We start from the raw sequence: 16,600 nt of genomic DNA on the forward strand, positions 1-16,600 counted from the left end.
CTCTTTATCAAGTAGTCAGCTGGTACAACCCCACTAACTGGAAACATGAAACACTGCAGACACACAGGGTCCATGCTGAGCTGGCAGATATCACTGAAATGCTCTTTTGAAATGGGAATCACTGTTTTATTTTCAGTCATCCTTCTGAAACTCTAAAATGTCACCATACAACATTCACTGAGGGTTTTATTAAGATAGGAGTGAGAATCCTGGTTTCCCTCTGTGACATTGGGTTTAAAATAATCATCAATGATACACTTTATTTCCTGCATAAATCCTGAAATCTGAGACCATGCCCCCTGAAGGTTATGTTTACTAGTGGTACTGTCACGTGATCCAAAATTGATTCCCATATCTTTCCTTCAGATGCATATGGATCAAATCATTATCTATGGGCCTTGGAGTCAACCTCTTTATAGTTGATATAGGTTACCATGCTTCCTCTGTATAATTTTGTAACAGTGACATTTGTACATGTCATTTCAATTCATATTCACACGATCAAGCAACATACAGCACAGCTCCTGTGTGTCAGGCCTTTGAACTGCTCCAGCCAAATGGCCGTTTTTTCACACTTTCAATAGGTCCATCACACCTTCTGGTACTAAGGGGTGCTTTCAATGAATTATTGATCTCCGCAGGCATAATATACACAGTCTTGGCTATACCTGACCTGTGAGGAAGAATAAAATCTACAGCAGACAATTCATCTAATATATTGACCTTTATGTGATTCTTTCAGCCAGCATGTGCCTGTGTGCTTATTTGAGACCCAACAAATTCATAGGGAGCATCCAGCTGTCCAAACACACAAAAGGTCACTCTGACATACTCTGCAAGTTCTACAGACAGTTCACTTCAGTCTGTGAAACTGGAGCATCCACCATTGCTCTTATCGAAGAACAAATAATGTACACAAGGAACAGTTGTCCTGTTTGTAGTGCACTGACTTAAGCATCACCTGTGTGTGTGACATGGAGTATGTCAGCATAGAATTCAAGAGAGAATCCTGAGCCTTTTTGTGTGGTATGTCTGGATAAGAGAGTAGCATCAGCACAGTCTTCCTTGATGGATTTCTACAACCTATAGGCTTAGGACTCAGCTTACTAAATCTCTCAACAGCAAACTGACAGAGTAACTCTTAACAGCAACATATGTTCCCTCCATGTTGTTATGACACTTAGCATGTCCACTTGCAATAGGATGTCAGGGTTATAAGTAAATCTTGGAAGTCTTTTTTTTTTTTTTTTTTGTATCTCAAAGTTTTTTCTGATGCCTTTTTTTCTCCAGGAATAGTGAGCCAACAGACACATGGATCAGGTATTTGTGTCACTAGAGAATTCATAGCTGCCATGGCATGTCTTTTTCTGGAGGGGATTTGGTCCTAGCATGAAGAACGTCACATGTTCAGGCTCACAGGCCTCCTTTAGTGTCCTCATTTCCCTTAAGGTGTGTTGTCAGAGCAGGAAAAGCAATCATACCCAGAAGAAACCTTGCTAGGGTACTGGCTGGAGAAAATCAGGTCCTGTTCACATATAAGCCAAAGTCAAGGAAAAAAATCCACCCCATAATGCCATACTTGCCGGTGTTGAGGATCAATGCTGGTTTACATGCTTGGTACACTCAGCGTCCCTGTTGCAACACCTCTATCTATGGGCTTTTGTCTTGGAGTATGTTCTCTTCCTGCTCCAGCTGGAGTTCTTTGTACGTAGAGGAGAAAGGCAGCCATGACAGAGGCTTTGTGATGACCTGCCATTTTAGCTGTCAAGAATTTACCTTTTCACCTTGATTCTTTTGGAATGTAAATACTGATCTTTTGACAGAACTAATTGTACACCCAAGGAATTGTCACAGAGTACTTGAGCCTAGATTTTTTTCAGCCTTTAACACATTTCAGAAAGTGATATGAGTACTGTTTGTTCTTTGCTCTATAATAATAGGACTTTCTTCTACAGTCCAGGTACATCATTTTGAGAAAATAACAGGGGCCCATCCCCACTCTGTGTCCATCCCTGCATGTCAAGTGTTCCATCGCTGCCCTGGAGGTCTTCTGCAGCCACTTGGGGAAGACAAGTGAGATCTCTAGGCACCATTCTCCCCCTTTAACCAGTCCACTGGGCAAACACAGCAGCCACGAGCCAGGTTCAGCTCCCTGTACCTGCCATTTACTAGAACTCACTCATATAAGCATTCTAATAAACCAGCAGGCCACAGAGATCACCTAGTGAGACCTCACATACCACAATTCACTGCCTATCCTGTCCTCCCAGTAAACCTAGCAACACAGATACACAACCTGTTTCCTGCACACACCAATCCAGGCCCATTTCCCAATCTCTTCCCTGGAGGTCTTCAGGATCCACCAGGGGAAGAGAGGTACAGGTGAGATCTCCAGGAGCCAGGTCTCTGCTTGCAGCAGGCCATTGGTTAATCACAGCAGTGATCAGCTATACCCAGCTCCATGCACCCTCCATCTATTGGAAAATCACCCTTACCTGCATTCCTAGATGTCATGGGATCCCAGAGACCACCAGCCCATATCAGAGACAATCAGCTATTTAAAGGCCAGTGATGGAACAGATATAACAGGAACTTGGGAAATTCGTCAATACTGGAATCCAAGTATCATTCTACATAAAGCTCAGGATACCTCAACACAGCCCAGGAACAAGAAAACAACCTAAATCCAGTCTCATGAAGATGATAGAGGCCTTTTAAGAAGAAATGAATAAATCCCTTAAAGAAATACAGGAAAACACAATTAAGCAGGTGAATAAAATGAACAGAGTGGTCCAAGACCTGAAAATGGAAGTAGAAGCAATAAGGAAAGCACAATCTGAAGTAATCCTGGAGATGGAAAACCTATGGAAGGGAAAAGGAACAAGAGATGCAAGAATCGGGCTGGAGAGATGGCTCAGAGGTTAAGGGTACTGACTGTTCTTCCAAAGGTCATGAGTTCAATTCCCAGCAACCACATATTGGCTCACAACCATCTATAATGAGATCTGTATACACAATAAATAAATAAATTTAAAAAAAAAAGAGATGCAAGAATCTCCAACAGAATCCAAGAGATGGAAGGAAGAATCTCAGGAATAGAAGATATGATAGAAGAAATTGTTACATCAACCACAGAAAATGTTAAATCTAAAAACTTCCTAACACAAAGCATCCAGGAAATCTGGGATACAATGAAAAGACCTAACCTATGAATAATAGAGTTAAAAGAAGAGAAAGAGTCCCAGTTCCAATGACCAGAAAAATGCCTTCAACAAAAGAATATAATAAAAATTTCCCATCCTAAAGAAAGGGATGCTTATAAACATACAGCCCACAGAGCAACAATTAAACTGGACCAGAAAAGAAAATTCTCTCACCTCATAATAATCAAAACACTAAATCTACAGAACAAAGAAAAATATCAAAACCTGAAAGGGAAAAAGGCCAAGTAACATATAAAGGCAGACCTATAAAAGTTAACTCACGGCTTCTCAACAAAGACTCTAAAAGCCTTAAGGGCCCAGGCAGATATATGTCTTACAAACCCTAAGAACTATAGGTGTCAGACCAGACTACTATACCAATAACTGTCAAGGGAGAAAACAAAATATTCCATGGCCAAACTAATTTAAACAATATCTACCCACAAATCCAGCTATACAGAAAATACTACAAGAAAAGTCTATTCCAGCAAGTCTACACCCAAGAAAATACAGGAAAGGAATAATTGCACATCAACAAAATAAAAAGAAAGGAAACACACACACACACACACACACACACACACACACACACACACACACCACCACCACCACCACCACCACCATCACTACCACCAATATAAAAATAACAAGATTCAACAATCTATGGTCATTATATCTCTCAACATTAGTGGTCTCAATTCACCAATAAAAAGACAGAGGTTAATTAAATGGATGTATGAATACGACTCATCATTCTGTTATATATAAAAAACCACAACTCGGCTATACACCAACATGCCTATGGACACTTTATTTTTGACTGAGAAGCCAAAACCATACAAAAGAAAAATGATAATGTCTTCAACAATGGTCTTGGTCTAACTGGATTTCTATGGGTAGAAAAAAGCTTATATTTATCACCATGAACAATACTCAAGTCAAAGTAGATGAAGAACCTTAATATAATGTGAGAAACACTAAGTGTACTACAAGAGAAAGAGGAAAGATCCTTGAACTCATTGGCGCATGAGACAACATCCTTCTTAAAACACAGACAGCTTAGGCTCTAAGATCAACAATTACTTAATGGGACCTTGTGAAACTGAAAGCTTCTGTGAGAAAAAGGACACTGTCAACAAAACAAAATGGCAGTCTACAGGTCTTCTCCAACCCTACATCTGTCAAAGGCCTAATATCAACATAATCCAATTAAAAATGGGCTACAGAGCTAAACAGAGAATTAATAGAGGAATCATGAATGGCCGAGAAGCACTTAGAGAAATACCCAATGTCATTAGTTACCAGAGAATTGCAAATCAAAACAACTCTTAGATTTCATCTTTCATGCCTCAGAATGGTAAAGGTTAAAAAAAATCAAGTGATAGCACATACTGATGAGGATTGGAGAAAGGGGAAAACTCCTCCATTGTTGGTAGGAGTGCAAACTTGCACAACTAGTTTGGAAATCAACCTGGATGTTTCTCAGATAACTTGGTCTAAATCTCCCTCAAGATTTAGCTATACCATTCCTGGGCACATACTCAAAAGATGCCTCATCATGCAACAAGAATATTTGCTCAACTATGCTCATAGCATCTTAATTTTCTAATTAAGCCATAAACTAGAAACAACCTGGATGTCTCTCAACTGACGAATGGATAAAGAAACTGTGGTACATTTACACAATGTAATACTACTCAGCTATTAAAAACAAAGAAATCATGCAATTTGCAGGCAAATGGATAGAACTAGAAATGATCATCCTGAGTGAGGTAACCAAGAATCAGAAAGACACTCTTAGTATGTATTCATTTATAAGTAGGTATTATCCATATTGTAGAGGATAAACATACTATAATTCACAGACCTAAAGAAGCTAAATAACAAGAAAGGCCCAAGGATGGATTCATGAATCTCACTGAAAAGGGAAAAGAGAACAGACAGAGGAAATGCTTAAAGAGAAAGAATAGGATATGAAAAGGAGTGCTGAGTAAAATAAGGTTGGGGATCTAACGTGGGGAGGGGGGCAAGAGGACACAGGGCTTACACAGAGTAAAGAAGCCATGATGAGTGCATGCATGTGCAAACACATGTACTTATATATGTATATGTATAAATGCATATGTATATATGGGTATTTTAAATAATAAAGAGAAGTCTCCAAAGAAAGTAGAGAGTTAGAGATTAAAAATGAAATAAAATACAAAATATTTTCTGTGTTAAAAATTAATGAACACAGCGGCAGACGCCACTTGGGCCAATTATAATTTTGTTCTAATTATCAGCACAGAAATAATCATATTTTCAGTAATGGTTACTATTTTATATATCCTATTTAAGAAATACCAGGTTAAAGCAAAATTAGAGAAGGAAGGGTGTGAGAAAAATCCATTCTAAATTAAAAACAATATAACAAAATTTAGACAAATCTTCAAATGAATCCCATCAAAAACATACAGTGTCACTTTGTAACAAGACAGCAAAATGGCTGTACAAATCCACTAAATAACCTAAAATGTGCTGGTGTCCATGCAGCACTTGCAACGAACCACATCTAAGTGCTTCCCTGATGGCACTTTACTGTGGCAAGGCCCATGGAGACCCCTTAGATTCTGCTGTGGCAAAGCCCTTGAAAACCCTTGCCCACTGTGGAAAGACCTGTGGTGAATTTGGTGGTGCCTGTGCTTATTATATAGATTTCATGCACTACAATCTCTTCTTGCTTCACTATGCTGATTTTACTCGTAACAATATAGCTTCACTTTGTAGGTTGTGAGCAGGGCCAACACAATACAGCCTGAAAGCTATGGGGATGATCCTATGTTTTTTTCAATACTATTTTTTGTTTGTTTGTTTAAAAGTTTCTTTTTAAGACAAGGGTTCTCTATGTAGCCTTGTCTGTCTTAGACCAGGCTGGCCTCAAACTCATGGCGATCCACTTCTCTCTGCCTCCTGTGTGCTGAGATTAAAGGCAAGCACCACCACGCCCAGCCTCAATACTCTTTCAAGGAGTACCGCCTTTCTTTCCTCTCTCTTTCTCTATCAGTCCCATAGATGTGACCACTAATCCTGTATATTGTGGGGTATGTAATCATGTCCCTAGAGAAACAGCTGTAATCCAATGAATAAGCTCATGGAGAGCAATCGGTCTTGTTTGTATTACTTTTCTTATCAAGAGAGATGGAAAAAGAGGGAAGTTATGTTTGATCAACAGAGACTTAGAAATTGGGGAAGAGATGTCTGATCAGCAGACACTTAAAAATGATTCTTAGAAAGATGGTATCAGAAATTGGTAGGTGCATATCAGGGCAGGTTTCTTGGTACAATAGGCATGCCTCTGTACAATTTAAAAGTACTGTGACAGAGGGATACTATTTGATGAATGGACTTATACTGTAGAGACCAAAACAACATCATTATGTGTTCAGGGCCTGAGCACCTGGCCCCTGCCCACTGCCCGGAGTTTCCACGAAGAGCAACAAAGACACAGCTAGCAATTGTTCCTAGGATCTTGCACCCGGGGCCAACCAATCATTGCTATAAGTCACAGTGACTAGAACAAATGAAAAATTCCCTCACGTAGTCTGGCCATGGTCGCCTTACTTAGTCCTGCTCACCCAGCCAATCAGCTTAAAGGTCACCTAGTTAGCCAATCAAGTTTGTACCAATAGCTGTTGCTAAAGTCTGCTTCTGTAAAGGGTATAAAACCCACTGCTTTTGCTCCTCAGGGTATCCTCCTTCTCGAAGGCAGGTAGATCTTATCATGAGCAATCAATAAAAGCCACTTCTGTTTGCATCAATCTCAGATGATGTCTCTCATTGAGGCTTCCAGGAAAAGACTCTTCTGACACAAGTTTTACAATACACACAAATGTTTAACCTGTTTCTCACCTTGTTTAACCATGTAACAGTATTTGCTGCCAGCTGTGTTCATGTCTATAGGACATACCTGTTTAGGCATTTATTTTTGGCTAGTGGAAATTGTGGTTTATAGTGAAAAATATGGCTTGGGGGATACTTGATACAACAGGAGGAGAGAAGAAGGAAAGAAATCTATGAGGATTTTTTAAATGAGAGTGCTTATGTAGTGCTGATGTTATGATTTCTTTAAATAAAATAACCAATTAAGTCACATCTCAGGTGAGCAAGATTGTGATTCTATAAACAAAAGTATGTCTTGAGTTATTCAACAGGTGGTCAGGTCTTCATTTACACTGACACCCTTCCCCATCTTAGAACCTGAACCCTTGAAGCTGGAGCTGGTCTCCAGAAAAAAATTTTTTTCCAGCTATGATAAGGGAATTAGAATCAGGTGAATGAATCCACAAGGTTATCAAGAATGTGAGTGGTATGCCATAGGGGCACAAGTATTAAAGAGATTTAAGGAAGCAATAATGACATGTTTCACATTCACCCTATATAAAACAGATTCTTAATAACTGGGTCATACAAAATTACATAATTCCAGTCAGGAATGTCCAATATCACACCAACAGTTTAGAAGATGTCTGTCTCTTGCTAACAGGTCAAAGAATGAGGAACTGAAGAAAATACCACCTGGCATGGGACAAAAATATCTCCTGGAAGGACAACCATGACCTGGTGGCCACTGCCCAGGCCATGTGTCCTAGATGGGCCTCTCTCTATTATAATGGCTGATTTTGTTCTTTTCCCTTCTAACTCTACTTCTATCCAGTCCTCTCTAATTTTCCTGTTACACATAACTGGTGATTTTTGTTAAAGTACATGTTAAAGATACAGAAAACACATAGTAACAGGGGACTTCCTTCCAAAAAGTGACAGAAGCATTTAAGAATCCCAATATATCCTGATTATCTTTGCCTTGATTTCCCCTCTGCCTGTGTCCCATGTTGACAAACAAATAGGAACAAATCCTGTCTCTTAGACACTGACACCTATGGAAGCTGCTTCCATTGGGATTGTACAGTAGAATATACAGGATGTGAAATACTTGATACAACAACCAATCCACTAAATATCTATATCCCATAACATTGACACAAACAGGACAGGAAAATTTGGAAAGGTTTAGTCCCACCCATTTGCTCAATACCTTGCTGCTGACTTTGGCATTTTTCAACAGCTTGTTCAAGCTCCACAACCAGGCATAGACTACTGATGAATTGTGGACCAGAAAATCAAAGTCACCAAGGAGGTCAGAGCCACCCTTCCCTGGTGAAAATACATCCAGTACAAGGCTAGCATCCTCCACATAACAACTCACCACCACTCCTAGTGGTTTTTCTTTTTTTCTTTTAATTTATTATAATTTATTCACAGCCCACCCCAATTGCTATCCCCTCAGTTGTTTCTTCCCACCCACCCTCACTCACTCTTCTGCCCTATTCTTCTCCCTAAGAGACCCCACCCTCTACCAGAAGACCACAACCTATCAGGTAACATACAGATACCCTGTTTCCCACTTCCTCTGTGTGCCTAATGGGCCTCCATACCAAGGGGAAGTGATCAAATTGAGACCACCAAAGTTAATGTGAAGGGCAGTCCCTGCTCTCCCCACAATGGTGGAGAATGAGCTTTCCATTGGCTATATCTGAACATGGGGTATAGATTTACTGCTAGCATTGTCCTAGCTTGGTGAAACAGTTTGTACAGACCCCTGTGGGTCCAGATATGCCAATATCGATGGTCTCCTTGTGGGGCTTCTGAACCCTCAGGGTCCTCCCATCCCCATTACTCATCCATACCACTCTCAGCACTCTACCTGGAACTCAGCAGCAAATTTCAGCAGCTGTCCTGACACCTTGCTGGGTGGAGTTTCTCAGAGGACATCTATCACTGGGCTACTATCCACTTATAATTGAGTATATGCCACGCATGTCTTTCTGGTTCTGGGTTACCACAATTTTTTTTTTCACAAATTTTTGAGAATGTTCCATGAGGTGCTAAGAAGGTATAATCTTTTGTGTTTCAGTGAAAACTTCTTAGATACCTGTTAAATCCATTTGATTCAAGACATCTGTTAGTGTCAATATTTCTCAGTTTAGCTTCTGTTTTGTCGACCTATCCTTTGGTGTGTGTGTGGGGGGGTTTGATGTCTGAGAGCATTACTGCATGGGGATCAGTGTGTGCTTTAAGCTTTATTAATGTTTCTTTTACAAAGATGGATGCTGTTGTATTTGGGGGATAGATGTTCAGAATTGTGATATAATCTTGGTAGAGTTTTCTTTTGGTGAGTATGAAGTGTCCTTCCTCATCTCTTTTGATTAATTCGGGTTGAATATTTATTTTGTTAGATATTAGAATGGCTCCTCTGGCTTGCTTCTTGTGTGCATTTGCTTGGGAAATCTTCTTCCAGTCCTTCACGCTCAGCTAACATCTATCTTTGTGGCTGAGGGGTTTTCTTGAATGAAGCAGAATGTGGGGTCCTGTTTGTGCATTCGCTCTGTTAGTCTCTGTCTCTTTATTGGATTTTGAGGCCATTGATGTTGAGAGAGATTAAAGACAAGTGACTGTTAGATCATTTTATTTTGAGTTGGTCATGGTTGTGTGTTTGTGTGCTTGCCTAATTTTTTGCTAAAATCATCTATTTTCTGTGTTTTCGTGGTTGTAGTTAACCTCCTTGTATTGGTGTTTTCTTTCTAGTATCTTCTGTAGGGCTGGATTTGTGGATGGGCAATGTTTAAATTTGTTTTTTTTTTCATAAAACATCTTGTTTTCACTGTCCGGGGTTATTTAAAATTTTCCTGGGTGGTAGTCTGGACTGACATCTGGCGTCTCTTTTTTTTTTTTTTTTTTTTTTTTGGTTTTTTTTTTTTTTTTTTTTTTTTTTGGTTTTTTCGAGACAGGGTTTCTCTGTGTAGTCTTGGCTGTCCTAGACTCGCTTTGTAGTCCAGGCTGGCCTCGAACTCACAGCGATCCGCCTATCTCTGCCTCCCGAGTGCTGGGATTAAAGGCGTGCGCCACCACGCCCGGCCATCTGGCGTCTCTTAAGGTTTCCAAGACAAATGCCCAGACTCTTCTGGTATTTACGGTCTGCTGAAAAGTTGGGTATGATTCTGATAGGTTTGTCATTGTATGTTTCTTGGCCTTTTTACTTTGCACCTTTAATATTTTTGTTTGTTCTGTACATTTAATATTTTGATTACTATGTGGTGGGAGAATTTTATTTTCTGGCCTACTACATTTTGTGTTCTGTATGCCTCTTATATGCATATATGTCGCGTCCTCCCGCCGGCAGGAACGACGCAGACACCAGGATCCTTCTCAATCACGCTTTATTGGGAGCATCCTTTGAAGCTGAAGCGAAAGACCCCGAATGCCTGCGAGCATGCCGCTTAAATACTGTCTGGATGTGGCGTGTCAATGTCTCATTGGTTACATTCGGATGCCTCATTAGCATGTCCCATTAGTATGCCCGCAGATGAGAGGCTGTGTTGGAGTACTTCATTTGCATACCCCTGTCGGGAGGGGTGCATTGAGAGGGCTTATGTCTGCGCATGTGCAGGAGCTGTAGCAACTGTAACAGTTGCCACCAAGTGGTAACGGTCGCTGCCATTATTGGGTGTGGCCACGCCTTACACATATAGGTATTACTTTCTTTAAATTGGAAATTTTTATTCTATGGATATTTTGAAAATATATTATGGGCCTTGGAGCCAGTCATCTTCTCTTTTCTCAATTCCTATTATCCTTTGATTTGGTCTTTTCATGGTGTCATTGATTTCTTGGATGTTTTCTGTCAGGATTTTTTTTTAATTTAACATTTTCTTTGATGGTTGCATCAAATTCTTCCATTGTATCATTGCCACTCGAGACTCTTTCCTCCACTTCTTGTTGGTGATGCTTACCTCTGTAGTTCCTGTTTTCTTCCCTAAGTTTTCCCTTTCCAGGTTTCTTTATATTGTGCTTTTATTATTGTTTTCATTTTCATCTTCAGGTCTTGAACCATTTTTTTTTATTTCCTTCACCTGTATGGTTTGATTTTCCTGAATTTCTTCCAGTGATTTCTTCATTTCTTCTCTATAGGCATCTGTCATGGCCTCTCTGAGGACCTCAATCTATTTGGCAATATCTTCCTGTATTTTATTTGTTTCTTCCATTATTATCTTCTTTAGGAAAGATATGATATCGTTTACTTGTGTTTCAGATATGTTTGTATTTCTATAATTGATTGCTCTGGGATAACTGGGTTCTGGAGATGCCATAATGTTTTGGCTTTTGTTGTTTGTATTTTTATGCTGTGCTTTAGCCATCTTGATATTTCTGTCATTGGGTGGTAGTTACTGGTATCCTTCACTAGCCAATGAAAGCATCTCTTAGGTGAATGACATTAGGTTGAGACCCCTAATTTGCAGGGACGAGGGGACTCATCTGGTGGATCACGTTGGTGATCTGAGATCAGATCTGGTAACTTTCCATGGACCAGTTGTATGTCCTCAGATCAGGTCTATCTGTGTTTGACACTGTGGTGTCTCCTCTCAGCAGGGAGACTCAGACACTGATGTTATGTAGCCTACAATTCCTTGTGAGACACAGAGTGCAGGTGTTGTATGCCTCACCATGCATGTGGCTAGACCTTGTAGAAAGCACCCCTACCCGTATGGAACCAGGAACTTCCCTTGATAACTTTCCTTGAATTGGCTAGGTGAACTGAGATCAGATCACCCTTTTTTTCTAGACTGTGGACTATGGGCTAGAAGACCCAAACATTGGTGGTTTTGTAGCCTACAGCTCCATCTGAGACACAGAGTTTAGATGCTGTGTGCTCCATTAGGTGTGCAGCTAGCCCTTGGAGCTGAAGCCCATGCCTGTGTGGACTTGGGAACTTTTCTTGGATTGGCTGGGTGACATAGGGTCAGATCCACTTGTGTTCCAGACAATGGAGTAGCATCAAGGCAAGAAAACACAGAAAATGGTATTTTGTAGTCTTCAGTTCTGACTGATTCACAGAGTACAGGGACATCCTGCAAGCAGGCAGCGGCTACACTACGGAGACTGCACACATGCCTGCAGTGACTTGGGTACTTTCCTGTAGATTAGCTGGGTGGCCCAAGGGCAGACCTACCCACGTTACACACTCACAACAGATAGCCCTAAGTCACCTCTTAATGTTTAAAATTCCTTTATTACATCCAACTAAATGAGCTGTATCATGGAAAGCTAAATAAGAGCCCAAATCAGAGATCACTTTTTCATCACTTTGCATCTCTTGGTTTCACGTTTTTTGCTTCACTTAGCTTCTCATGAGAAACACTCATGAGAAACATTTGAAGAAGCTGCTCCTGCTTCCAGCTCCTGTATTTGCTGTTGCTTTGGTAAACTGCTGAAATTTTTATGACAACAAAGAATGGAATTACCCCCAAGGAATTGAGTGTAAACAGGTCCACATCCTGTGTCCTTATTAACCTTTTTCTTTTACCTAGGGTCAGTGAGTTGGAAGGGAAGTAGAGTAATTAAGGAACCCCCAAATAAAATAGGTTAAAAAAATCAAACCCTACAGTAACGATAGTACTCTAATCAAATAATATTTTTCTGTTTTATTTTTTATTGTTTTGAGACAGGATAGCCTTGGCTATCCTGGATTTACTTTGTAGACCAGGCTGGTCTGAAATTCACAGCAATCTCCTTATTTTTGCCTTCCTGAGTGCTGAGATTACAGATATATGCCACTGAGCCTGCCTCAACTTTGTTCACTATTACTCTTTTGTATACGTTCTCCACAGTCTGCTTCAACTGCTCTGCTCTGAATTTCCATGAGGTCAAACTTTGTGAATTCCCCTTATGACTAAGATTATTCATTCCTTGCCATTTCATGTTTGTTATAAGTTCTGTGCTCAATAAAAGCATAAATTTGTATATGGAAGCACATTGACACTGCCACTATAATTTTACCAGTCTTGACGTCTTGCATTGATATATTATTCATTTTTCCCATTATCTAATTCCAATAGGAGTTGAACATTTTTCATTATCTTGGGAGGCTCACTCCTTCCTTGAGGAGCAAGTAATTTAATTTTGCTTAGATTCCTAATATTCTTTATTTTACTTACTCATTTGTGATAGTTCATTATAGTTCATATATAGGTGTCCTCCATTTTTCTCCACCATTTATGTTTCTATCAAGCATACATTGGTTTTCAAGGGTTTGTGAATGTTATTTGTTAATATAGTTATGTTTGTTAATTAGTCTCTTCCTCATGCCTACTTTTCAGTTGGAATCTATTTTACTTTATTACTTCCTCTACAGATTAGCCCCATGTTTCCTGTTGCATTATTTTTCATTTTACCTCCTTTGTGGCTTACTCCATGTCACAGATAAGTTTTAAGGCCATTAGTTGTAAGAGTTACTTTCCTCATATTCAAATGGGTATAAAATTTAATGAGTGTAAATAAGAGAGTAAAACTTGTTATAATTTTTATGCATCTTATTTATTTATTTATTTGGTTTTTCAAGACAGGGATTCTTTGTAGACCTGGTTGACCTTGACCTCACACTGATCGCACAGTGATCCACCTGCCTCTGCCTCCTGAGTGTGGGATTAATGGCATATGCCACCATGCCAGCTCTGGTTTATTTTTGATACAATAATTTCAGATTGATATATTTTTCTGAAAATATCATGATTCAATTGTTAATTATTTACTTCAAATATCCCAGTAATTCCCTTCTTGTTTGGCTAGAGAGTATTGATCATATGTGCTAGATTTTTCTCAACAAATCTATTGTTTATTTTAAGGATATGTTTGTATTAACACTGTCATTAATAGAACAATTAATATTCATGGTAACAACCACATATGGAAGAGAACTTAACCAAGCTGAGTGTAAAATGAACACAAGCTTTAATATGTTGCAGGAGTTGAGACAGAGAAAGGATAAATGGAAGGCCTTTATAAGGCCTCAATATAATATATTGACCCAAATTGAAATAACTTTATGTACCCTGATCATTCCAGCTAAAGGAGGAGGATCAACTTTTACTCATTTATGAGCTGGCATTCACATTCCTAAGTTGAGTAATTCAATATTATTTAGAATTCTATTGTGGGGTTTCTTTGTTATAATTTTTCAGATTCTATATTTCTGTTTCTCTTTTTCCTATGCAGTCAGTTGGAAACTGAACCTTTTCTAAAAAGATGTGTATTTTTATAACTTGTTTTAGACTTAAAAGTTTTTGGTTAACATTCACAATATATTTGCTATTTAATCCACTGAAAATACGAATTATAAGTCCAACAATTCTGTATGGGCAATACAATATTAGAGTTATTTTTAATATTTCTCCACAGAATGAAGATTAAAAGTCATGATATATGCAACAACATTTATTCAGAGTGGGGGGATGTTTGCATGGGAGGAAAAAGCTGGGGTGCCTCTCTGGGACAAGTGAGGCTTCCAAAAGTATATGGTGATGATCATTGATGAGATTCCTTGCAGAAAGGGTTATTGAGCTTGATGTCACTACCTCTTGTAGCCAGGAAGGACATCCATTGGGGTAGGGGAACACCAAGCCATCCACAAAACCTTCAACCCCAAATTTTTCTTGCCTATAAGATTTGTAGGAATTGAGATAGATCAAAGTTTGGGCAAATGGTAATCCAAGGCCTAGCCCAACTTTAGAGCCACTATATGGGAGAATGCCAACCTCTGGTGCTATTAATGAAACTATGCTATTGCTTATAGACAGGATCCTAGCATAATTTCCTTCTGAGAGACTTCACCTAGTAGTATAGTAGTAGATGCAGAGACCCGCAGCCAAACAATAGGCCAACCTCAAAGAGTTCTCTGAAAGAATAGGAAGAAAGAATGAGGGACATGGAGGGGTAAAAGACACCACAATAAGACCCACAGTGTAAATTATCCTGGACCCATGATGGCTCAAAAAGACTGAACCACCAACCAAAGGGCTTGCCCAGGTTGGACCTAGATCCCCTACACATATGTAGCAGATGTGCAGCATGGTTGTGGGGAGCCATGCTAAATTCTGCCAAGTCAGAAATCCCATGTTTGGGCTTCATGCTGTGACTGAGTTGCTGACCTTTGCCTCATGAGGTCTTGTGTTCTAGGCTATCCTTGGACTATTTACCTTTGAAAGAAGTAGAGAAGTCCCAACTTGGAACCACCCAGAGGATCAAGGAAGTTCTTATAGGGAACTACTCAGAGATATAAGAAGTTGTTACAGGGAGTTACTCGGATAACTAGGAAGTTCTATAGGGAGTGACTCAGGCTATTGTATTCTTGCCTGGGGGCCAGGGTGAGTGAGATTAGACTAGATCCTATTGACCTTGCTCTCTATATATTCTTATTAGTTGGCATTAAAGTGAGTCTTGAGCAGAAATTTCTAGACTTGACTCATTATTTTTCACATCTCTGTACCTTAATTTCAATCCCCACTCCCTCTTTCAGATGAACCCTGATTCGATTTGTCCCATGGGCAGGGACACATCAATGACCATCATGTGAGCCCATAAACAATGGGAATAGGGCTATCTCTGACTATGTTGCTTGCCTTTGGATCTCTTTCTCCTAGCTGGGCTGCCTTATCTGACCTCAGTGGGATAGTCTGTGACGAGGTGCTGGGGTGGGTTGGTTCCCCTAGGGGGCCTCCCCATTTATAAGACAAAGGAGAGAAGGAAATGGGAGGTGGGACATAAGGATGGGATTGCAAGGATAGTAGTGATGGGGATGGTATCAGGTTGTAAAGTGATTAAATAAAAAGTAAAGAAAAAATACCAACAGAACAATTCTGATTGGGCAGGAAATGACAGGAGAGGTCATTATACAAGTAATGTCTGTTGTTCACTATTAGGATGAGGGACCCAAATGAGAAGAATATAGAGAAGAAAAATGTTAAAAATGGGTAAGGAAAAGAAAGTTAGCACTGGTAGAGATGCAGACAACTTCCATGCTAATATGTGAAAATATTAGAGACATTAACACAATTTCTAAAAGTTTCATTCCTGTTATTGGGGAAGTAATAAAAATTGCTAATGAGGAGACTTTGATCACACAGATTTGAAGAAAATTAAATGAAAATTCACAAAAGGGGAGTCTAAGATGTAAATATTCACCACAGGTTTCCTGTTAAAAATGGATTATGTGAGGACTTATTTTTCTGGATAGCTAAAACTGAAACTGCAGTCTAAGAATCTAGACTAAAAATGAGCTAACAGAAAAATATGCTAACAGCTTCCATGTGATATTGTTTGGAAGACATGAAAGGTACAAAAATGTTGGTTACTTCGAAGCTTGTAGCAAGAATGCATATAGCCAGACAGGCTAGGCTTTGCATTAAAGATATATACTCTATGAACAGGGGCCCTGAGAAGGCATGGCTTTGGTTGTATTAAGTTGAGGAAAGAGGAATTCATGTAGTAGAGAACAACTCAGAGAAACTGATCATGTGTTCTGTTAA

The sequence above is a fragment of the Acomys minous genome (assembly GCF_964271855.1).
Source record: "Acomys minous genome assembly, chromosome: 2".
In the NCBI taxonomy this organism is placed as follows: Eukaryota; Metazoa; Chordata; class Mammalia; order Rodentia; family Muridae; genus Acomys; species Acomys minous.